The sequence below is a fragment of the Phyllobates terribilis genome, unplaced genomic scaffold (assembly GCF_046119375.1).
Source record: "Phyllobates terribilis strain yellow unplaced genomic scaffold, ASM4611937v1 Scaffold_1__5_contigs__length_1240528914, whole genome shotgun sequence".
Lineage (NCBI taxonomy): Eukaryota > Metazoa > Chordata > Amphibia > Anura > Dendrobatidae > Phyllobates > Phyllobates terribilis.
Window position 1 is genome coordinate 803,279,900 of NW_027362761.1, and position 25,590 is coordinate 803,305,489.

General features: G+C 50.6%; 2 non-coding genes across 2 annotated transcripts; both read left to right on the top strand.

The window, feature by feature from the left end:
• The first annotated feature begins 8,784 nt into the window (after positions 1–8,784).
• TRNAA-UGC (transfer RNA alanine (anticodon UGC)) lies at positions 8,785–8,856 on the top strand. The gene has a single exon. It is a non-coding gene; the product is annotated as a tRNA-Ala (tRNA).
• Positions 8,857–9,837: 981 nt separating this feature from the next.
• Positions 9,838–9,909, top strand: TRNAA-CGC (transfer RNA alanine (anticodon CGC)). Its single transcript has one exon. It is a non-coding gene; the product is annotated as a tRNA-Ala (tRNA).
• The last annotated feature ends 15,681 nt before the right edge of the window (positions 9,910–25,590 follow it).

The following is a 25,590-nucleotide window of genomic DNA, read 5'->3' on the forward strand; positions in this document are numbered from 1 at the left end:
ATTTTTAAAAGCCTGGTATACAGCAGTAAATTATTACTGTGGTTTTGATGTTCCACGGTAAAACATCTCTATTATCCTGTTTTTGGCATTTTTTGCTGTATAAAAATAATAATAGTGTCTCCCTGATTTTTCAGACACAAATAAATCTGTTGAAAATAGTCTGGTGTAGGCCAGAGAGACAGAAGTGTGCTTTTGGTGTTCCACGGTAAAAAATCTCTATTATCCTGCTTTTTGCATTTTTTGCTGTAAAAAAAAAAAAAAATAGTGTCTCCCTGATTTTTCGGACACAAATATATCTGTTGAAAATAGTCTGGTGTAGGCCAGAGAGACAGATGTGTGCTTTTGCTGTTCCACGGTAAAAAATCTCTATTATCCTGCTTTTTGCATTTTTTGCTGTAAAAAAAAAAAAAATAGTGTCTCCCTGATTTTTCAGACACAAATATATCTGTTGAAAATAGTCTGGTGTAGGCCCAAGAAATACAAGTGTGGTTTTGCAGTTCCACGGTACAAACCTCTGTATTATCCACTTTTGGGCCATTTGTATCTAAAAAAAACAGTTTGAGTGTGTCGCTCACTGTTCAGCCGCAAATATATATATATTTTAAAAAGCCTGGTATACACCAGTAAATTATAACTGTGGTTTTGCTGTTCCACGGTAAAAAATCTCTATTATTCAGGTTTTGGTAGTTTTTTCCGTAAAGAAAAACAGTAGTGTCTCCTGACTGTTGTGACACAAAAATATATCTGTTGAAAATAGTCTTGTGTAGGCCCGACATCCCAGTGTGGTTTCGCAGTTCCACGGGTCAAATCGCTGTACTATCCAGTTTTGGGCGTTTGGTATCTAAAAAAAAGAGCAGTTTGAGTGTGTCGCTCACTGTTCAGCCGCAAATATCTCTATTTAAAAAAGAGTGGTATACCCCAGTAAACAATAACTGTAGTTTTCCTCTTCCACGGTTCTAATCTACTGTTTATTACCCTTTTTCCATTGATAGTGCAAGTGTAAGCTATTTTACTTCATTTACAATGGGCAAGGCGCGTGGCAAGGGACGTGGAAGTGGACGTTCTGGTGATGGTTCGTGCAGAGGACGGGACCGTGGCCAAGGTGAAAATGTGCCACAACCAACAGCCACATCTTCTCGCTCCTATTTCTTGACCGAATTACTAGGGAAGCACAGAACAACACCAGTATTGAGAACTGATCAGTGTGAACAGGTTATTAATTGGATAGCAGACAATACTTACAGTTACCTGGGCACCACCACCTCCGGTCTGTCTTCCACACGGTCAACTCTTAGTAGCCGTGAGTCTCGACCGCATACTCCTCCTCACCCTGATGCTCCTTCCTCCCACCATGCCGAGTGTCGTCAGACAGCAAGTGATCCCACACTTGGACACTCTGAAGAGCTGTTCACTGGTCCATTTCCATATTTGGGCCCCTCGCCTGATACGCTTGAAGTGGTGGAAGAGGAGATCCCATGTTGTGATGCCCAAATATTTGAACAGCCACGGCCACAGGAAGTCGACGTTGGCAATCTGTCACAAGAGGTGGACGATGACGAGACACAATTGCCAGGAAGTGAGGATGAGGATCGTGGTGCGCAAGTGGAAGAGGAGGAGGTGGTGGATGATCTAGTAACTGACCCAACGTGGAAGGAGGAAATGCAGAGTGAGGCCAGCAGCACACAGGGGGAGGGAGGCAGAGTACCCCAACAGGCAGGAAGAAGCAGTGTGGTGGCCGCACACAGAAGGCAGGCAACCGTTCCCCGTAACACCAACACGAGGGACGTTGCCAGTACAAGCGGTAGGTCTTCCAGAGTCTGGAATTTTTTTAATGACTCTGATGATAACCCCAAAAAGGCCATATGTTCCACCTGCCATGCCAGCATCAGCAGGGGTGACAAAACTACCAGCCTGACCACCACCAGCATGATCAGGCACATGGCAGCAAAGCACCCGACTTTGTGGGGCGAAACCCAGGGTCCGCGACCAGTGTCAGCGGGTGTCACCACTGCTTCTTCCACTGTTGTGCGTGCAATAGAACCCCCTGTTGTGTGTGCAAGGCAATCACCTGTCCATACTGCATGTAAAGATGCCCCCTCCTCTCAGTCTTCACTTGTTATGGCAGTTTCTCAAGAAACAGCATCAACGTCCACGTCCACGTCCCACCGCAGCGTTCAATTGTCCATATCCCAGACCTTTGAACGAAAGCGGAAATTGGCAGCTAACGCCCCACAGGCCACAGTCCTGAATTCGCACATTTCACGACTGCTTGCATTGGAAATGCTGCCTTTTAGCCTGGTGGAGACGGAATCCTTCCGCAATCTTATGGCGGTGGCCGTCCCTCGGTACTCGGTCCCCAGCCGACACTATTTTGCCCGGTGTGCCATCCCCGCACTACACAAGCACGTGTCCCAAAGCATCTGCCGTGCCCTCAACAACGCAGTTACTGGGAGAGTCCACCTGACAACGGACACGTGGACAAGTGCTTGTGGCCAGGGACGGTACATCTCTCTGACGGCACACTGGGTAAACATAGTGGAAGCCGGGACCCAGTCAGACCTTGGGACGGAACACATCCTCCCCACACCGAGGATTGCAGGCCCTATGTCAGTCAGAGTTGCCCCCACAGTGTACAGCTCCTGCGCATCCTCCTCCTCCTCCTCATGTTCAGCCTCCATCTCAGATATCACCACATCAGTTACAAGCTGGAAGCATTGCAGTACTGCCTCCGCCAAGCGGCAACAGGCTGTGCTGAAACTCATAAGCTTAGGTGATAAACCTCACACTGCTTGTGAGTTGTGGACAGCTGTGAAAGAGCAGGCAGATCTGTGGCTGAGAAAGCTGAACCTACATCCCGGCATGGTCGTGTGTGACAATGGCCGTAACCTGGTGGCGGCTCTGAGGCGAGGTGAGATCACACACGTACCATGCCTGGCTCATGTGCTTAACCTCGTGGTTCAGCGGTTTCTTAAATCGTACCCCGAGTTGCCAGATCTGCTCGTGAAAGTACGCCGCCTGTCAGCTCATTTTCGCAAGTCGGCTACAGCTTCCGCCGCCCTTGCTGTGTTGCAGCAGCGTTTGCAGCTTCCGGCACACCGACTGGTGTGTGATGTCCCCACACGTTGGAACTCTACCCTCCACATGTTGCAAAGGATTTGTGAGCAGAAGAGAGCAGTTGTGGAGTACCAGCTGCAACAAGGCCGTCGATATTCAGGTCAGACTCCACACATAAGACCTCAGGAGTGGACCTGGATGTCTGACATATGTACCATCCTGACAAACTTTGAGGAGGCCACCAAGATGGTGAGTGGCGATGACGCCATCATTAGTGTCAGCATCCCACTTGTCTGTCTTTTGCAACGCTCTCTGCAGAGAATTAAAGAGGAGGCATTGCAGCCAGAGTATGATGAGATGGATCAAGAAGCCGTAGCGGGCGATTACACACAGCCCAGCCTCATCTCATCCCAACGTGCATTGGGGGACAATGAGGGAGAGGAGGAGGAGGAAGAGGAGGAGGAAGAACAGGAGCTGCTATCTTGCGTTGTAGACGGTAGTACCTGTACAAGTGTCATACCGTCGGTTCAGCGTGGGTGGCCTGAGGACAGGGGGGAGGAGGAAGAGGAGGAGGAGGAGGAGAGCATGGTCAGTCGTCATCTTGGTGAGGACACGGAAATCTTGCCCGTTACCAGTCTGGCACGCATGGCTGACTTTATGTTGCGCTGCCTTAACCGTGACCCTCGCGTTGTCAAAATGTTGGGTGACAGTCATTACTGGTTGATGACACTTTTAGACCCCCTCTACAAGGAGAACTTTCACTCTCTTATTCCTGAGTTGGAGAGGTCTACAAAAATGGGGCAGTACCAGAAGGCCCTTGCTGCAGAACTATTACAAAAATTCCCATCTGAACACGGTAGCGGCAGAGGTCACAGTTCACTGCCCAACTAAGGCATACAGGCGAGAGAGACGCAACTCCAATCCAGCAGAGGCAGGGGAACACTGTCAATGTTCTAGGACAGTTTTCTGAGACCTGCCCAGCTTACAGGCCCTGAGGCGCAGGGTACTCTCACAAGGAGTGGAAAGTTTCAAAAGATGGTGAGGGAGAACCAGCGTCCTCCGTGATTCCTCTGTGCCTTTTAATTATTGGGTATCCAAGCTGGACACTTGGAATGAACTCACTCTGTATGCCTTGGAGGTCCTGGCCTGCCCTGCCGCTAGCGTGTTATCGGAGCGTGTTTTTAGTGCCGCTGGGGGAATTATAACTGATAAGCGCACTCGCCTGTCAACTGACAATGCTGACAAGCTGACCCTTATCAAAATGAACAAGGGCTGGATTGGGCCAGACTTCTCATCACCACCAAATGACAGCAGAGTAACATAAAGTCAAATCCACTGTGTTATTTCGGGAGGTGTATTCCCATGCATCACTTCACACCCACACATGGGTATACGCTTCCTCATTTCGGCTGTTTTTTGCTCTTCTCCTTATCCTCAGCCTCCACGACCACTATACCACCAGGGTGACCGTGGTCCATGTTGCCAGCATTGCAAGTTCCTCTGTCCTAATTTTTGGCAGCTTTTGCTTGGAAGGCATAGGCAAAGACTATGGGAGACCCACTCCCTTATAATGGGAATAATGTTTTTAATATGCTGTACTGCATGGCTCTTGTAAGGGGCATTAAAATCGTCTTGTTAAGCTACTGTGACCTCCACGTCTCTTCCAAGGGTCGTTAATATTGTCTTTTTATTCCACTGCGACCTCCACCACTCTTCCAAGGGGCATTAAAAGCGTCTTGTTAAGCTACTGTGACCTCCACGTCTCTTCCACAGGGCGTTGATATTGTCTTTTTATTCCACTGTAACCTCCACCACTCTTCCAAGGGGCATTGATATTGTATTTTTATTCCACTGCAACCTCCACCACTCTTCCAAGGGGCATTAAAACCGTCTTGTTAAGCTACTGTGACCTCCACATCTCTTCCACGGGGCATTGATATTGTCTTTTTATTCCACTGTAACCTCCACCACTCTTCCAAGGGGCATTAAAACTGTCTTGTTAAACCACTCTGAACTCCACGTCTCTTCCAAGGGGCATTAAAACCATCTTGTTAAGCTACTGTGACCTCCACATCTCTTCCAAGGGGCATTAAAACTGTCTTGTTAAACCACTCTGAACTCCACGTCTCTTCTAAGGGGCATTAAAACCGTCTTGTTAAACCACTTTGAACTCCACAGCTCTTCCAAGGGGCATTGACATGTTGTTTTTAATTACCTCGAACCTCCACGACTCTTGCAACGGGCATTGCATTTCCTCCTAATTTTTGTCAGCTTTTGCTTTTCAATGCATAAGCGAACACTAAGGAAGACCCACTCCCCAATAATGGGTAGAAGGTTTTTAATACGCTGTAATCCACGTCTGTTTCAAGGGGCATTGCAGTGCCTAATAATTTTTGGAAAGCCTTCCATTCCCTGCTTAGGCCAACAGTGTACAGGAGACCCAGTTGCTATAAATGGAAAAAACGGTTTAGTTAAGGCCCTCTGACCTCCATGTCACTTCCAAGGGGCATTGGAGTGCCTCGAAATTTTTGGTAGGCATTGCATTCACTGTATGCCTTATAACTGTGTAGCTGAACCGCTCCTTTTGGTACAGAAACATATCCTACAAGACATGTGTGGTTGGCTGGCCTGATATTGATGTGAATGGTCCCTGTTCCTCCTGCTCTTTCTCCTTTGCCACCACCTCATCCATCATTCATCACCTGAAGCTTTGTTTTAACGGGAGTCATAGAACTGGGATAGTAGCAGGAAAACATCCAGCAATCCTCGAAGGAGGTAGAATATGCGCCAAAATGCTGACCACCTCAGGCCTAGCTGCTACTACATACATGCGCTTGCATTCCAAGGAACAGAAAGCTAAGGAGGTGGATGGCCTCATGATCATGAATAATTTACTCGTTGTGTAGGAGGCCGACCACTGCTGCTGTCTACCTTCTGAACTTTGTGTTGAAGTCTGATTGACCCAGGACCCGCAATCCTCTATGTCTGGAGGACGTGTTGCATCCCAGTGTCCAACTGTGTCCTGGCTTCCACAATATTAACCCAGTGTGAAGGCGTCAGCGAGATGGACCATTCCTGGCCACATTCACTTGTCCACGTGTTTGTGGTTAGGCTGTCCTTCCCACTAAATGCACTGGGGAGGGCACAGGTAATGTTTTGGTATGCGCGCTTGTGTTTAAGGCGCACCGGGACAAATAGGGGCGGCTGGGGACCGTTTATGGACACCCGGCCACCCCCACGCGGCTGGGGACCAAGCGTGGACACCCGGCCGCCGGGCGGCTGGGGACTGAGTATCAATACCAGGCTACCGACGCAGCCATGACGTGGTGGCCAGATTCCACCTCCACATGCCTAAAAGGCCCAATTTCAAGTGCAAGCAAGCTAGCAGTATTGTATTGCAGCCTGGGGGTGGGTGGGTGGCAGGCTGCATACTTGCGCTTGTATTGCAAGTTATGGGGGAGGTACAATTGAACACTGCCCTGGGACAAGGACTTGCACGGGGATAGTTGCAAGTCTGCATCTTCTGATGCGGCAAGGATCACTTCTGATGGGCACAATTTTAGGCAGTGACCTGGGTGTCAGAGATGCTTCCAGGGGTCTTCCCCATGCTGTTCCCATGTCTTTTTAGCACTGTATGCATGTGTCACACAGCACATGGCCAGATAAGTTTGTAAAATGTTAAAATGACATTTCCCGGTGAATGCATTTGTCACGGTTGAAAGCAATACAAACGTGCAAAAACGCATAAAAAAATGCTACTTGTGAACATAGCCCAAGGTGTGGAGGAGTATTTTTGTTTTTGGTTATTTATTTTACCTTATACACAAGTCTTTACCCTGGAAAGGATGTTCCTTAACCCCTTTCCGACCTGGTCAGTAATAGTACGCACCAGGTCGGGAAGGCCGGTTCAGCGGGGGCTCCGGCGGTGAGCCCGCGCTGAAGCGAGCACATGTCAGCTGATTATTGGAATCGCAATCCACCCGCGGCTGTTAACATGTTAAATCTCTGACAGTGGCATTTAACTCGCGCTTCCGGGAGTCCTAAGCCCCGCCCATCAGTGACCCCGTCACGTGATCACGGGTCACCAATGGGTGGGCATGACAACTCAGGGTCTGCAGCAGATGCCTGTGGTTGTCATGTCTCAATTGCTATGAGCGCCACCTAGTGGTCAGCGCTCATAGCAAGTGAGCATTTCTCCTGCATACAAGCGATCTGCTCATCGCTTGTATGCAGTAGAAGCAATCAGACAACTGCTGCTTCTAGTCTCCTCTGGAGACTATAGAAGCAAGCAGAAAGTGTAAAAAAAAAGTTTTTAAAAAAATAAAAAATATATAAAAGTTTAAGTCACCCCCCTTTCGCCCCATTCAAAATAAAATATATATATATATAAAAAAACAAACACATACACATGTTTGGTATCGCCGCGTTCAGAATCGCCCGATCTATCAATATAAAAGAAGAATTAATACAATCAGTAAACGGCGTAACGAGAAAAAAATTTTAAACGCCAGAATTACGTTTTTTTGGTCGCTACAACTTTGCAATAAAATGCAATAACGGGCGATCAAAACATCGGATCTACCCCAAAATGGTATTAATAAAAACATCAGCCCGGCATGCAAAAAATAAGCCCTCACCTGGCCCCAGATCCCAAAAAATGGAGAAGCTAAGGGTCTCGGAAAATGGCGTCATTTTTTTTGTTTTTTTTAGCAAGCTTTGGATTTTTTTTTCACCACTTAAATAAAAAAGAACCTATACATGTTTGGTGTCTATGAACTCGTAACGACCTGGAAAATAATGATGGCAGGTCAGTTTTAGCAATCTGTGAACGTGGTAAAAAAAGGACCCAAAAAACAACTGTGGAATTGCATTTTTTTTTGCAGTTTCACTGCACTTGGAATTTTTTTCCCATTTTCCAGCACATGATATGGTAAAACCAGTGATGGTGTTTAAAAGTACAACTCGTCCCGCAAAAAATAAGCCCTCACATGGCCATATTGAACGAAAATTAAAAAAGTTCTGGCTCTGGGAAGAAGGGGAGCAAAAAAGGAAAACACAAAAACAGAAAGACCCATGGTTGTTAAGGGGTTAACATATTTCACAGGAAAGCACTTTCACTTTCATTTTTGAACGTTTTATTGTGAGCCTGTAAAAGTGGCTTAATACCTCTGACAACGTTGTTGATAGCAGTGACCTGGGGGTCAGAAAGGCTTCCAGGGGCGATCCCCATGCTGTCCCCATGTCATTTGAGCACTGTCACTATCTTTTTGGGCACTTTTTAGGCTTTCTACAGACTGCCGGGGGAGCCGCTGCAAAAATGTTCGGGTCTCCCATAGACTAACATTGGGCTCGTTGCTCAGGTCGAGCACCCGAGTATCACAGTGAGCTCGGCCCGAGCTTCGAGCACCCGAGCATTTTAGTGCTCGCTCAACACTAATTGTGATCGAAAAGAAAACGTCCCACCAACACACCGTGGTGTTCCTTTACAAAGCCTTCTATACTTTCTGGCGATGGAAAGGAGGAGGAAGAGTGAGGAGCAATGTGAGAAAACAGGCAGAAAGACCCACGGAAACATTGTGCTGAGCTTAATCGCAAGTCTTTGACCGTAACTCAGAGCTGGATTCACATCTACACTGACTACTATTGCTCTAGAATTTACTCCACACTTCGGCTCCTTTAGTCTGTGCTCTGAGGAATGAAGTCCAGGAAACCTAAGCTGAGCCCTAAATTGGGGATGTAGCTCAGTGGTAGAGCGCACGCTTTGCATGTGTGAGGCTCTGAGTTCAATCCCTGGCATCTCCATGGCTTGCAATCATGTGCAAGGAATATGCTTCCTACTGTTGCCTATTTTTTCGTACAATTATCTTGTTCCTGAAGTCTCAGTGTAAAATCAGTACTTGTGTGCGATCTGATCTACTCTAGTTTACGCACAGGCTTTTGGGGATGTAGCTCAGTGGTACAGCACATGCTTCACATGTCTGAGGTCCTGGGTTCAATCCCTAGCATCTCCAAACTTTTTCAAATATGGCAGCAAATGGTTGGCTAACACACTCAATCTTAGTGGCAAGACTCCCAAGGAATTTCTGTCGCTTAAACCGCTTTTCTTCGGCATTTCACGTAGCAGGAATAGGCTTTTTCTCTTCCAGATTTTAAAGACTGCATACAACCTACGGCATGGGCAACATTTTACCACTCAGTAAAGTGACATAAATGGGAACTGTACTTTCAACTAACTTTGCTTACATCAATAGTACAGGAGAATATAAGAAACTTGGTAATATATATTATCAAACAAATTGGCTTTTTCTCCACTTAACAGCTAATGTTTTCTCAACCCCTGCCTTCTGGATTCACCATCCACTCTGAAAAAAAAGCTCAATTCCATTGTGATCGAAAAGAAAACGTCCCACCAACACACCGTGGTGTTCCTTTACAAAGCCTTCTATACTTTCTGCCGAAGGGAAGGAGGAGGAAGAGTGAGGAGCAATGTGAGAAAACAGGCAGAAAGACCCACGGAAACATTGTGCTGAGCCTAATCGCAAGTCTTTGACTGTAACTCAGAGAAACCTAGACTCATTCCTAGATGTAGCTCAGTGGTAGAGCGCATGCTTTGCATGTGTGAGGCCCTGGGTTCAGTCCCCAGCATCTCCATGGCTTGCATTCATGTGCAAGGATTACACTTCCTACTGTTGCCTATTTTTTCTTACAGTTATCTTGTTCCTGAAGTCGCAGTGTCAAATCAGTACTTGTGTGTGCTCTACTCTACTCTACTCACAGACTTTTGGGGATGTAGCTCAGTGGTAGGGTGCATGCTTCGCATGTGTGAGGCCCTGGGTTCAGTCCCCAGCATTTCCATGGTTTGCATTCATGTGCAAGGATTACACTTCCTACTGTTGCCTATTTTTTCTTACAATTATCTTGTTCCTGAAGTCGCAGTGTCAAATCAGTACTTTTGTGCGCTCTAGTCTACTCTACTCACTGAGTTTTGGGGATATAGCTCAGTGGTAGTGTAAAGGATATATTGATATTCATGCTATGGCAACCTTATTTTGTCTGCTTGCTTCAAAATCATGTTATTATACTCTTTACATAACATACATTCTTTCCTTCTTGATTCACACGCAACTTTCCCACACTAACCTTTTCTCTCAGTAACATTCTATGAGACACCCTGCTCCTGTTATCTAGCTAGTCTGAGCCAGGATGTACGACCTTGTAACTTTCCACCATGTAGCGAACTAACGATAATATGACCATATGTATATTTTCGTAATAATTGTACTAACATTAGTTCAAGCTTGTAGTATGGCTGAAGGTGATTGGATATTAATAAACTCAAAACAATATAAAATGCTAAGTAGAAATAAACGGGGTTAGAGATTCTTGAATCCCCCCATACAGAGCTTTGCCTCTGTCTGGTTTTCTATTGGATTGCAATCAACCTTGTAACATAATAATTTGACACTCACTTGGTCAACCGTAAAGGGTCATTACTGCCCTCCCTCAACAGCTTGGTGCCGTGACTCGGATCCGTAACCAGGGACGCCCCACCACCCCTGGACGTCCACAAAGAGAGACTTGCTTTCGACATCCCCTACTGGAATTGGGACTGATCATCTCCCACAAAAGCCACGGGAAGTGCACGAGTTCTTTACTAGTAATACTGACCGTTTGGCGTGGTTTCCACGTGGTGCGTGGTTGTTTGCAGTATCTCCGGACGTCCTGGTTGGATATAGTCAGAGGTGAGACTATAGGGGTGTAGTCCCATTAGGGGTCTGATATTGATAACTTTTAAAACAATGCCACCTTGGATTGACAAGTGAATATTGTATGAATCTTCCTTAACTTCTGACAAAGATCCTTAGGAGACTGAACACTGTTAGGTTCAGTTGTGGCAGGTGATCGAAGATTGGGTAGGACACGCACACAGATATAACTATATCTAGTGTCCGGAGAGCTGCGGACGAGAACTCTCCTCCTTTCATCTGAGCCATACGTGACTCCCCCGACGGGAGGGGTGAAGTCAGTGGAACTTCAACTGAGGCCGGCCGGACTCGTACTATGCACAAATCAAGGATCTTTTGTCTGTTGAAAGGCAGCAGTGCAGTGATTAATCAATGTTTCCGTGGAGCAGAAAGACAGTGTCTCTCCCGCAGGAGGGAGAGGATGTGATGACTATCATGGTAGGACGAGAGGGGAAAAGGTTATTTAAGAATGCACCAAAAGTGTTTAAGATGTTAAACTTTCCTGTGGGAGGGAGACTTCAGCCTACATTGTGGGATGAAGGCATCCGGCAGAAAAGGGGTAGATTAGTTGACTGTGGATTGTTGGAAGACGCTGAAAAGTTTAGGAAAGTTGCACATGAGATTTGTGATGACGGATATGTTGAAATAGAGGAGGAGATGAAACCTGGTTATTTAAATTATCTTTATGTAAAGAAGGGATAATTATCTAGCACTGTAACGAAGACTGGCTGTTTTGTGCTACAAAATGAAGCTGATGGGGACAAGATAGAGGAGGAAGTAGATTCGCCTTCCCGACTTATGTGTCCACAAACCGAATCTGAAGCCCCTAAAGAAGCATTCCCTACCCCCACAAATGTAGCCGTACCACAGCCCCTCAATCCGGAAACTGAGCAATTTTTACCTAAGGAGATTAAATACCCTGCACTTCCCACTGGTGGCCAGCCACCATCATATAACCCAGATGGCTGGCTTTGTAATGTGTGTTGGTCCACTAATCCAGGATGGCGTGAGACGTGCTATAATTGTGGAGCACGCAGACCCGGTGCTGCAGCACCAGCCTTCCCATTACTTAACGCTGACGGTGGGTATTATAAACCATTGCCCCCACTTGCCCCCGCCATGGTCCACACTCCATTCGGGGAGACCCAGGGTCCTCCGAATTCTACCCTATTCACCCTCTCCCAAACTGGGGAAATAGACCATGGACACGAGTACCAGGAGTTGGCGTCTGTTTTACTGAATGGCCCTTCGGAATTTTCCACTATACTGAGAATAGGCATAGGGAGTATACCGCAACAGCAAGTTGGGATCATTGTAAACGCAGCAAATGCAAAACTACAGCATGGGGGGGGGGGCTAGCTGCAGAAATATGTCGTCTTGGGGGACCTGCAATACAGATTGCTTCCAACGATCACATCCGTGACAACGGTCCGTTAAGAGAAGGAGAGGTGATGGTTACAAGAGCCGGACAGCTATCATGTCAGTATGTTATACATGCGGTGGGACCAAGATATGATCCCGTGGATGTACCCAGGTCACAACACCTGCTTACAGAAACAATTCAGAACACCATAGCATACGCATCACAGCTTCATGCGGTCCCAACCCTAGCCCTGCCATTTATTTCCACCGGTATCTTTGGATATCCAAAACAGGATGCGGCCAAAATAATAATCGGGACTATAAAGCAATACATTGCCACGCATCCAACTAAATTGAGAGAGATAAGACTCTTGACTATCGACAGGGATCTAGTCGATTATGCCGCTCAACTAATCAAACCCACGATCAGATCCGATATCTGGTCTCCCCCAGCGTTTCCCTACCTCCGAGATCTCCCATCAATCAGTACTCATGCTGATCTCCCCCCTCCCCCTGATTTCCCTCCACCTCCACCCCCTCTCACAAAGTTGGAGGAAATGGAGGAAGCGGACCAGAATACCAGCCCACCCAAATATACCAAGCTTACCCCAGCACAGACGGATACTCTGTGTAATCGTCTCCCGGATCCCGAACATTCCCCCATAGCTTTTTACAGGGGCATGGCTGCAAATAGAGAGATATATTCAACAACAAGGCAAGATCTTTTACACCTGTTTCGTGTAAAAGCCGGTGAAGGATATTATCCCACGATAGAGACTGCTATGTCATATAACAGAGCATTAGACTCCAATACGTATGAGAGTGGGATTGACTTCTGTCGAGCCCTTAAAATATGGGCTCAGGATAAGCTGGCTGATCAATCCACCACCCTCACAGATGTCACTCAAGAGAAGGGAGAGTCGGTTGAGAAGTTTTATGGGCGCCTTTTGCAGGTCTATAAGGACCTTGGGTTCTCCTTATATACTAAAACTCATTGCCAGCTGTTAATGTCCACCTTTATCCAGGGTTTACGCACTGAAATCAAGGACGCGATATTGGCTGTACGGCCAGATGTTGAGTCAGCCACCCCAGGAGATGCCCTAAAAGTAGCAAAAAGCTTCCAGAAAAGTGTCGCCCGGACCGCTTCTGCGCTTAAGCCTAAATCCAAACCTGCTGCAGTGACAGTTGCGGTACCCACAGTACCCGTAGCACAGTATCCCCCCTTGTCCCCCCAGTATCCTCCCTTAGAGCCCCACTATTACCCATGACGGTACCTGATCAGCGAGTAATGTATTCTGGGAGAAGACCAGTAACGAATTCCCGTCTTCTGTGTTGGAGGTGTGGTCGGGCAGGACACTTCCAAAGGGACTGTCACACCGCTGCTAGCCAGTGTACCACCCAAGCCCCCCTATCTAGAAATAGGACGCCCGGCCCACGAGACTCACGAGAAAATGTCCCCCAGGACCGTCCATTCTGAAATGGAGGCCAACCAGAGTCTGCCATCGTGATGCCCGTAACCAACCCCGGGCTCTGTTCATCTGTAGTTCTCCCAGTAGGAGGGAATCCGGTGAAGTTCATGGTAGACACTGGGGTGGCCAATTCCATTTTAAAATCCACTGAACTGCCCCAGGGTCTCCCAATCCAATTTTCTAACGACAATCTAATATTGATCGGTGTAGATGGCAGACCTAACAAACACACTCTCACCAAACCTATTCCGATTGGCCTATTTCCAGAAGTAATGGCACAATTTGTCATATCCTGACATGCCCAATAAATCTTTTAGGAGCAGACCTTTTGTCTAAATTCCGATCCCGAATCCAATACCAGGACAATGGTCAGATGATCCTTACTTTAAAGGATCCAAACTCTGATGCACACATAGAGGAGGTCTGCATCTTACGGGCGCTACCCATGGTTATGATTAACATGTCAGATACGAGTGGAAATCTCCCAAAAGATCCCAGGTTAGCTCCATACATAGAGGAAATCCCTTCTCATCTGTGGTCACAAGGCCCAGACGGCATTGGGAGATTGCCGGTAGAACCAATACAGGTGTACCTCAAGCCCGAAGCGCCCTTTCCCAAGGTTCGCCAGTACCCGCTCACACATGCACAAGAACAAGGTCTATGTAACATACCTGGCGGCATACTTGCATGGTGGTCCATCTCCCACTGTGCAAGAGCGCGCACTTGATCTCCAGTCCAGAATGTCTCTCTGGCTTCCCTCCATGCTGTCTGTTTGTGTCTGTTTCTGCTGCTTAAAGGCGGCGCCCGATCACTTCCTGCTTTTTGTACCTGCTGTGGGTCACACCCCTTGTGCGTCCTCAGCCTATTGCTGTCTGTCACCTGGTATATAGCTCAGCTGCTCCCATCTATCCCTGCCTGAGCATAGTGTTTCATTCAGTGTGTGCTTCCACTCTGAAGGTGCCAGGTCCCGTTCTTTGTCTCCTGTCTTGCGGTATCAGTTCCCGTGTCTGAACTGAGTCCTGTCTATGTCTCCTGCCTTGCGGTATCAGTTCCCGTGTCTGAACTGAGTCCTGTCTATGTCTCCTGCCTTGCGGTATCAGTTCCCGTGTCTGAGCTGAGTCCTGTCTTTGTCTCCTGCCTTGCGGTATCAGTTCCCGTGTCTGAACTGAGTCCTGTCTGTGTACTCTTGCCTGCTGCCTTTCCTGGAGGCTGTATTTCCAGGCCTGTCTGAACACGCTCCTAGCCTGTTCCTCCCGCCTTCTAGGGGCCGATTACCTAGATCCGTTCCTGTATCTTGTCTGTCCTGTCTGAACACGCTCCTTGCCTGTTCGTCCTGCCTCTCTGGGGGCCGATTACCCAGACCTGCTCCTGTATCTTGTCTGTCCTGTCTGAACACGCTCCTTGCCTGTTTGTCCCGCCTCTCTGGGGGCCGTATTCCCAGACCCGCTCCTGTGTCCTGCTCCTGTGTCGGTCTCCTCCGTACACTCAGTTCCAGTCTGTACTCTCTCCTATCTTTCATCTGTCTTTTCTCTATGTCCGTTCCTTTCCTTTTTCTGCAGAGTCTGAACTCGTACCTAACTCCTGCCTGTTGTCTCTGTACTCCCGTTTGTGAGTTTGTGGTCCACTCGCTACTTCACTGCAAGTACCCTGTGGGTGTCTGGCTCTGCCTTTCCCTTCCTGTCTGTTCCGTGTGAACAGAACCCTGTCCCCCCTACTCAGCCTTGCCTGCTCTGACTCCTTTGCTCACTGCTCCGGCGGTTCTAGCCTGCTCTGACTCCTTTGCTCACCGCTCCGGCGGTTCTAGCCTGCTCTGACTCCTTTGCTCACCGCTCCGGCGGTTCTAGTCTGCTCTGACTCCTTTGCTTACCGCTCCGGCGGTTCTAGCCTGCTCTGACTCCTTTGCTCGCTGCTCCGGCAGCCTTGCTCCGCTCTGACCCTTTTGCTCGCTGCTCCGGCAGTCTCGCTCCACTCTTGCTCACCGCTCCAGGCGGCCTCGTCCTGCTTTACTCTTGGTCACTGCTCCAGCAGTCTCGCTCAGCTCTGATCCTTTGTTCACCGCTCCTGGCGGCCTTGTCCTGCTCTACTCTTGCTCACCGCTCCAGGTGGCCTTGTCCTGCCCTGTTCTCGCTCACCTCTCTGGGCGGCCTCACTCTGCTGTGTTTGTCCGCCACATCTGTGGTTCTGTTCCTGAGTCCCAGTGTGTACTGGGTCCTATCCCGCCAGTGTCCCTACCTGCTAGTGCCTCCCTGTCTGCACTCTAGCTGTGCTTGCCTGTACCCCTCTGCCTGTATTGTTCCTGAGTCCCAGTGTGTACTGGGTCCTATCCCGCCTGTGTTCCTACCTGCTAGTGCCTCCCTGTCTGCACTCTAGCTGTGCTTGCCTGTACCCCCCTGCCTGCATACCCGCCTGCCTGCATACCAGTCGTGCCTGCCTATACCCACCAGTCTGTGTGCCAGCCTACCAGTCTGTTCCTGTATTCCCCTGTGTGGGTCAACAGCCGTGTCCGGGGTCTGTCCTGGAGTAGCACCTGGTCCCTCTGCTCGGTTCCTCCTTGGTGCACTGGCGTCGTATGCCGTCGTGCGACCCTGGTCGGATCGGGTGAATACCTAGTTAAGCCCCTCCAGGCATTCACTCTCCGGCACGGTCCAGTGGAATCACTACAATCACACGCACACGCCGCTCAGCCCGGGCGTGTGCATAACAGCATGCTCAGGCCATGGTTCCCGTTGAGCCCCACGGCCTTCGCTCTCTGAGAAGTTTTCCAGCGAATACATGCATTAAAATAAATAAATAAAAAAATTTTTCCTTAGCTGAGTTCCAGGCGAATTACGCACCGTCCAGATGGATCTATCAGCTCTCGTTCCTGCGGATCCGCCACGTTACTATGGGGATCCAAGACAGTGTCGTGCATTTGTGGAGCAATGCATGCTACACTTTAAGGCCTACCCTCTCTATTTTCCTTCCGATTGGGCTAAAGTGGCCTTTATGATTGACTACCTAGCGGGTGATGCCTTGAAATGGGTCACCCCCCTATGGGAAGCATGGGATCCTGTCGTCCTTGACCTGCAGGCCTTCCTGGTGGCCTTTCGTATGGTCTTCGAGGACCCTAACCCTGAAGCCCCTGCTGAAGCTTCACTTCCCAATATCCCGGAGCAGCCCCGACGGGTAATGTGTGTGGGTAGCGCAATAGTCCTCCAGCCCAATGAGACTACTGCCCACCCAGAATCCTCACAGGGTGACTACGCTTTCCGGAATACTTCTCCCAACCTCAAGAGGCAGTCCAGACGTGCTAGACGTAGAGGCAAGCCGTCACGCCAGGGTCTGTCCTCCCTGAGACCTCCTGACCCCAACCTTGAAGTCCCTACTGAAGCTTCATCTCCCTGTATCCCGGAGAAGCCCCAACGGGTAATGTGCGTGGGTAGTGCACCAGTTCTCCTGCCCGAAGAGACTTCTGCCCATCCAGACTCCACACAGGAGAACTTCCTGCCCCCGGCATCAGATGCTTCACCCACTTTAACCGGTGTGCATGTCCAAGGATGCTCCAAAGCTGTGGTTACCTCAGAGTCTGTGCACCTCTACTACCTGGTGGAGGACCCCCTGTTGCCTCCTGAATCCTCCGGGATACCACTCGATGACAAATGGAGAGAGACTTCTCTACACCCGGTACTCGATACTTTGTCCGCTTCGTCCTGTGAGCCTGACAATGGGTACCCCAAAGTGGTAGTTACCCCCGAGTCTCTACACCCCTCCGACCAGGCGGAGGACCTCCAGTTGTCTCCTGAACCCTTCGGGGTGCTACCTGGTAGCGAAAGGACAGAGACTCTCCTATACTCTGTACCTGATACCTCGCTCGCTTCGTCCAGTGAGTCCAACCTAGTGTACTCCGAAGCAGAGGTTACTCCCGAGTCTCTACACCCCTCCGACCAGGCGGAGGACCTCCAGTTGTCTCCAGAACCCTTCTGGGTGCCACCTGGTGGTGAATGGACAGAGACTTTCCTATATCCTAGATCTGATACCTCGCTTGCTTCGTCCAGTGAGTCCGACCTAGTGTACTCTGAAGCAGAGGTTACCCGTGAGTCTCTACACCCTTATGACCAGGCGGAGGACCGCCAGTTGTCTCCAGAACCCTTCGGGGTGCCACCTGGTGGTGAATGGACAGAGACTTTCCTATACTCGGTACCCGATACCTCGCCTGCTTCGTCCAGTGAGTCCGACCTAGTGTACTCTGAAGCAGATGTTTTCTCTGAGCCTCTGCACTCTTCTGACCCGGCGGAGGACCTCCAGTTGTTTCCTGAATCCTCCGGGGTACCACCAGATAACAAAGAGACAGTGACTTTTCCTCATTATGTACCTGATAACCCGTCTATTTCTTCCTGTGAGCTTGACAAGATGTACCTCGAAGCAGAGATTACCCCCAAGTCTCTGTCCCCCTCCAACCCGGTGAAGGACTTCCAGTTGTCTCCTGTACCCTCTGGGGTGCCACCTGAAAATATGTGGAGAGAGACTTCCTTGTGTGCTGTTCCTGGTACTCCACCCGTTTCGTCTGTTGCTGAGGATGGCTGGATAGGAGGTAGCATCCTAGCTAACCAGATGAGATCAGTTTTTCCTGTGGACAGTGGAAGTGATCTCCTTGAAGTGAACGACTGGTCCTCGAATTCCCTGGGGAAGATTCTGGCAGGCCTGAAGAAGAGGGGGCGTAAGGGGGGGGTACTGTAACATACCTGGCGGCGTCCTTGCATGGTGGTCCATCTCCCACTGTGCAAGAGCGCGCACTTGATCTCCAGTCCAGAATGTCTCTCTGGCTTCCCTCCATGCTGTCTGTTTGTGTCTGTTTCTGCTGCTTAAAGGCGGCGCCCGATCACTTCCTGCTTTTTGTACCTGCTGTGGGTCACACCCCTTGTGCGTCCTCAGCCTATTGCTGTCTGTCACCTGGTATATAGCTCAGCTGCTCCCATTTATCCCTGCCTGAGCATAGTGTTTCATTCAGTGTGTGCTTCCACTCTGAAGGTGCCAGGTCCCGTTCTTTGTCTCCTGTCTTGCGGTATCAGTTCCCGTGTCTGAACTGAGTCCTGTCTATGTCTCCTGCCTTGCGGTATCAGTTCCCGTGCCTGAACTGAGTCCTGTCTATGTCTCCTGCCTTGCGGTATCAGTTCCCGTGTCTGAGCTGAGTCCTGTCTTTGTCTCCTGCCTTGCGGTATCAGTTCCCGTGTCTGAACTGAGTCCTGTCTGTGTACTCTTGCCTGCTGCCTTTCCTGGAGGCTATATTTCCAGGCCTGTCTGAACACGCTCCTAGCCTGTTCCTCCCGCCTTCTAGGGGCCGATTACCTAGATCCGTTCCTGTATCTTGTCTGTCCTGTCTGAACACGCTCCTTGCCTGTTCGTCCTGCCTCTCTGGGGGCCGATTACCCAGACCTGCTCCTGTATCTTGTCTGTCCTGTCTGAACACGCTCCTTGCCTGTTTGTCCCGCCTCTCTGGGGGCCGTATTCCCAGACCCGCTCCTGTGTCCTGCTCCTGTGTTGGTCTCCTCCGTACACTCAGTTCCAGTCTGTACTCTCTCCTATCTTTCATCTGTCTTTTCTCTATGTCCGTTCCTTTCCTTTTTCTGCAGAGTCTGAACTCGTACCTAACTCCTGCCTGTTGTCTCTGTACTCCCGTTTGTGAGTTTGTGGTCCACTCGCTACTTCACTGCAAGTACCCTGTGGGTGTCTGGCTCTGCCTTTCCCTTCCTGTCTGTTCCGTGTGAACAGAACCCTGTCCCCCCTACTCAGCCTTGCCTGCTCTGACTCCTTTGCTCACTGCTCCGGCGGTTCTAGCTTGCTCTGACTCCTTTGCTCACCGCTCCGGCGGTTCTAGCCTGCTCTGACTCCTTTGCTCACCGCTCCGGCGGTTCTAGTCTGCTCTGACTCCTTTGCTTACCGCTCCGGCGGTTCTAGCCTGCTCTGACTCCTTTGCTCGCTGCTCCGGCAGCCTTGCTCCGCTCTGACCCTTTTGCTCGCTGCTCCGGCAGTCTCGCTCCACTCTTGCTCACCGCTCCAGGCGGCCTCGTCCTGCTTTACTCTTGGTCACTGCTCCAGCAGTCTCGCTCAGCTCTGATCCTTTGTTCACCGCTCCTGGCGGCCTTGTCCTGCTCTACTCTTGCTCACCGCTCCAGGTGGCCTTGTCCTGCCCTGTTCTCGCTCACCTCTCTGGGCGGCCTCACTCTGCTGTGTTTGTCCGCCACATCTGTGGTTCTGTTCCTGAGTCCCAGTGTGTGCTGGGTCCTATCCCGCCAGTGTCCCTACCTGCTAGTGCCTCCCTGTCTGCACTCTAGCTGTGCTTGCCTGTACCCCTCTGCCTGTATTGTTCCTGAGTCCCAGTGTGTACTGGGTCCCATCCCGCCTGTGTTCCTACCTGCTAGTGCCTCCCTGTCTGCACTCTAGCTGTGCTTGCCTGTACCCCCCTGCCTGCATACCCGCCTGCCTGCATACCAGTCGTGCCTGCCTATACCCACCAGTCTGTGTGCCAGCCTACCAGTCTGTTCCTGTATTCCCCTGTGTGGGTCAACAGCCGTGTCTGGGGTCTGTCCTGGAGTAGCACCTGGTCCCTCTGCTCGGTTCCTCCTTGGTGCACTGGCGTCGTATGCCGTCGTGCGACCCTGGTCGGATCGGGTGAATACCTAGTTAAGCCCCTCCAGGCATTCACTCTCCGGCACGGTCCAGTGGAATCACTACAATCACACGCACACGCCACTCAGCCCGGGCGTGTGCATAACAGTCTACACCAGCAAATCCAGACCTTGTTAGAGAAAGGGGCACTAATCCCCTGTGTCTCCCCGTGCAATACGCCGTTGTTCCCCGTAAAGAAAAAGTCCCAACCGGGGCAGCCGTCCGCTTATCGATTGGTGCAGGATTTGAGGGCAGTAAATGCAACGACAGTCTTGGAAACTCCTGTGGTGCCTAACCCACATACACTTCTATCACAAATACCACCTACAGCAGCCTGGTTTACAGTAATTGATTTAGCAAACGCCTTTTTTAGCATTCCACTACACAAAGACTGTCAGTTTCTGTTTGCATTTGCATATCAGGGCAGGCAATTGACTTGGACGGTGATGCCGCAGGGAGCACAGAATAGCCCTAATCAGTTTGCAAAGAACATGTCTAGCTGTCTGCTGCCGTGGCAGCTGGACAACTCTGAGGTAGTACTATTACAATACGTGGATGATCTTCTCTTGTGTGCCCCCACGGAGCAAATGTCCATCAGGGCCAGTGTTAGCCTCCTCAAGCATCTAGCAAAACTGAATTGTCGAGTCTCAGCCTCGAAACTTCAGTTTTGCCTCAGTCAAGTGGTTTTCTTAGGCCACTGCCTTACTCAGGGTGCCAGACATCTCACAGAAGAGAGAAATACGGCCATCTACCTGCTACCATTCCCAAAAGATCCCATAGAGCTGCAACGGTTCCTTGGACTATGCACATACTGCAGACAATGGATCCCAGACGCCTCACGTCTGATGCAACCCCTATATGATGCATTAAAAGAAGACACTTTGGTTGATGTAAACAACAAGGACCACCAAGAACAGCTGCAACAAGCCTTTGAGCAACTAAAATCAAGGATAATGACAGCCCCTGCCCTTGGAAATCCGGACTATGCTCAACCTTTCCATTTGTATGTCTCTGAGACGGGAGGACATGCAGCTGGGGTACTCACACAGAGACACTGTACAAAGCAGCGCCCAGTCGGTTATTACTCAGCGCATCTGGACCAGGTAGCCAGGGCCTCCCCCAGCTGTCTACGAGCGGTTCACGCCACACAGCAGTTACTTGAGAAGACGGCGGACATCATCCTTGGACATGAGACTCACATTTATGCTCCACACAATATTGCGGCTGTTTTGGCTTTACAGCAACCTAAACATCTGTCCACACAGAGACACCTGCGGCTGCAGTGTTCGTTGATTTTGCCAGAAAATGTGAAATTACATCGGTGCACCATCATCAACCCGGCCACCCTGCTACCAGCACCTGATGGAGAGGGGAAAGAGGCTCCACCGCATGATTGTCTGGAACAAATTACTGCGGAGTCAACTCCACTTGTTTTAGCGGGGGAAGTACCCTTGGATGATCCAGAACTTACATTATATACGGATGGATCCAAATATGTTGACACCTGGATATGCTGTCACAACTGAAGATACATTGGTAGAGGCTGCAGCCTTACCTCCCAGCATGTCAGCACAGGAAGCAGAGCTCAAAGCTCTAATTGCTACTTGTCAACAGGCCGAAGGAAAACGTGTGAATATATTTACTGACTCGAGATACGCCTTCGGGATTGTATATGACTTTTGGGGAGATCTGGGCAAGGAGAGGCTTTGTCACAACTGCAGGTTCTCCTGTGAAAAATGCTGAAAGCGTCAGACAATTGATGGAAGCGGTACAGCTACCAAGACAGTTGGCTGTTGTAAAGGTGAAAGCTCATACCCGACAAGATGCCCCTGAAGCAAGAGGTAATGCACTTGCAGATCTCCATGCTAAGCGAGCAGCTCTTCTTCTGGCATCCATGTCCATGGCTGTTACGCGGCAACAGACCAAACAGCTAAATTCTGTGCCAACCCAGGATCAACCTGCAGAAGAGCATCAACCAGTCCCTCCAATCACAAAACTACGCTCCACACAGCAGAAAGTCTCTAAAGAGGAACGCCAGTCATGGAAGGAGGCGGGTGCTAAATTGATTGATGGGTTAAAGAAAAAGGAACAACTGTATTGTTTACCTCGACTCCTATATCCTGCCGTTGCAGCCTGGGCCCATGGATCGGTGCATCGAGGGAAGAATCAAGCTTTGCTACTGGTACAGAAACTTTATTGGGCCCCAGGAATTTCCACCGTGTTGAGCGCGCAGAACAAAGGTTGCACAATAAGCCAAACCTGCAACCCAGGCAGATTACAGAATGTACCTGTGGCACCCCAGGGGTCTGGTCTCCACAATAATAGCAATATTATGTCTGAGAGCAGGTGGGAGGTCTCTTGGTCAGGGATCTTATGCATGCCACACCTCCTGCCCAGTCCTGGGAGGGGAAGAACTTCCCCTATAAAAACCTGGGGCTGAGGCAGGGTTGAGAGAGAGAGAGAACAAGAGTAGAGAAGAGAAGCAGCATAGGAAGAAACAACAGGAGCTCTGTGGGAGCAGTGCTACAAGGAGTCAGGGGCTGGCAGCTGCAAAGCTCGCCCTGACTGAGAAGTTATCACCGGACCCGGAGTCCGAGGCTGTGGGGACTAATCCTTACCCAGCAGCAGAAACCGACCGGCAGGGGATTGGAGGTCCTCTGGCCCAGAAACCCGAAGGCACGGTCACACGCGTGGGACCAGCACCGCCATCGTGGAGCGGAAGCCATTAGAAGGCCCCGAGTCACCGGTCATACGGGTGAGCACCACACGGTACACTCAGGGACGTGGGCTACTTTTACCCGCCTCTAGCAAGGTAGCCAGAAGAGTACAGTTAGATGGGAAGGCCTACAACTCCGCCTGGCCAGGGGAGATCCCATCTGCTCAAGGACTGACCAGGCCCCGATCGCTAGCAAGTACTCCGGGAGGGTCTATCTTTGTCACCAGTAAAGACCCTGAACTACACGCATCGTCTCTGAGTGGTTCCTGCTACCCCCATCATCCACGTCGGCTGCCCTGAGGCCATACCCCTCCCCTTGGGGGTTATACCATCCCCGCTGCACCATCCTTCCACCGGCCTCAGCGGTCTGCCCTGCAGCGGCAACTCCAAAGCTGCATTCAACGGGTGGCGTAGTCATCCAACATCTACTGCTAATAGACTCGCCACTTAGTTTGACTCCCTGGGCACGGACCGGGTCACCGCCACGAGACTACTACCCCCATCTGATCCGGCTCCGGGTAAGCCCCCGTGCACGCGATGCCGCACGACACAGAAGGCCCAGGGGCGCGTCAACTTTTGGCGTAGTCGGCAGGATTTCGTGCCCGCAACCACCGGGTACTGCGTGCCTGAAAAAGACTGTTCAAACTTACCAGTGGTGAAGTTTCCCGCCATCCGGCGCCATCTTTTGCCTTCTTCCCGCCATCCGCAAAGTTTTCCCGCCATCCGGCGCCATCTTCTGCCTTCTTCCCGCCATCTGTGGAGTTTTCCCGCCGTTGGACGCCATCTTGAAGACGCCGCGCGGGAAGAAGAGGGGCGTGGACTCCGAAGGCGCGCGAGAACTGAAGACCCGCCTCACGTCCGGACGTTGCGTAAGGTCCTGGAAGGAGCCCAGCAGACGCCGACGTCACAGGAGCGCGACGGAAGGTCCTCGACCCTGACGATCCACTGCGGAGCCGCGGCCTACGGAAGAGGATCATCGCAAGGTAGGCCACGGTCCACTGGGGGGGAGGAAGATGTCTGATACGGAGGAGAGCTTCACTGCCTCAACCCCCGCCAGCGCCAGCGCTGCTGCAGTCATGCCTTTCACCATGCCCTATATCCCGGGAGCAGCCTGGCTACCCCAATACTCAGGGGAGTCACATACCCTGAATGACTTTAGAGAAAAGCTGGATAGCCTCTTCCAGGTGTACCCCCTCACAGAAGAGCAAAAAGTGAGCATCCTGGTGGCCCAACTAACCGGGGCAGCCCAAAGGGAGGTAAAGTCCTGGCCACCTGGGAGGAGGACTGTCGCAGGGATACTAACCCGGCTGAGGGACACCTTTGATACCCGCACCTCAGCCGAGATTAAGCTTAAATTCTATGGGTGCAAGCAGCGAGCACATGAGAGTATAAGGGACTATGCACTAAACCTACAAGAGGCCCTGAGAGATATTAAGCAGACCGACCCCGACAGCGTGGGAAACGAGGACAGGCTGTTGACCGAACAATTTATAGAGGGACTATATTGCAATGCCCACCGAACCCAGTTGCGGGCAATGGCCTTACAGGATCCTCATCTGGACTTTGCACAGTTCAAGGACAGAGCCATCCGGGTGCTCCGAGAACCGGCACCGGGTGGCGTTGTGACCCACAGGCGCCCTACTACCGCTTACCACCAGGAGGCGGCGCCCTTGTCGGCAGGGCCTGTGGGAGCTGATGCGCAGGCTTTGAACAATGGCCCGGCTCCAGACCTGCACCATCAGGTCCAAGAGCTAGCTAAAAGCGTTGCTGCGCTAACCCGAACTGTGCAGTCGTTACAGGTTTCTGCTCCAGGGAAGATCCAGCTGGCATCCGGACCGGAGGACATCCCGTGGCGTCGACCAAGGAGGACCCCACCGGCCAGAGGAAGACCCAGCGACCGGTACAACGAGGACGGACAACCCATCTGCCGCCGCTGCAATCAACCCGGACATATGGCAAGGTACTGTCCTTTAAACTGGCACAACCTGGGGTAGAGGGCCAACCCCCAGGAATAAGATCACCAGGCCCATCGAACTGGCGTGACAAATATGTGGGAGGACGTCCAGTCTTGCCTGTGGTACTGGATGGCATTCCTATGAGTGCCCTACTTGACACCGGGTCACAGGTCACCACCATCCCGTACGTGCTCTTCAAGCAGTACTGGAATGACTCGGATATAACCCGCTACCCTGACGACGACTTGAGTATTATCGCCAGCAATGGTCAACCCGTGCCACAGATCGGATTCAAAGAGATGACCATTAAAGTCGGTAGAGTCGAACTGGCAGCACAGGGACTGATCATTGTAGACATTGACAAGCACGAGAGTCACCCAAAGATAACGCTAGGAACTAATGTGATTGAAAATTGTCTTGCAGAGGTGATTTTCATTTTACAGCAGGTTGCCAAGAACGCCAGCTCCGGCCAGCAGCGAGTGCCCCAGAAAGAGATCCGGGCACTGATGCGACGGCAACAGGTGGAACTCTCCGGCGGTGAGATTGGTAGCGTAAGAATGTGTGACCCTTTCCCTATTGCCATGCCCCCGAAAAGTGAAATGATGATTTGGTGTCGGGCAGCTATTGGTCTGAGAGGTAGAGAT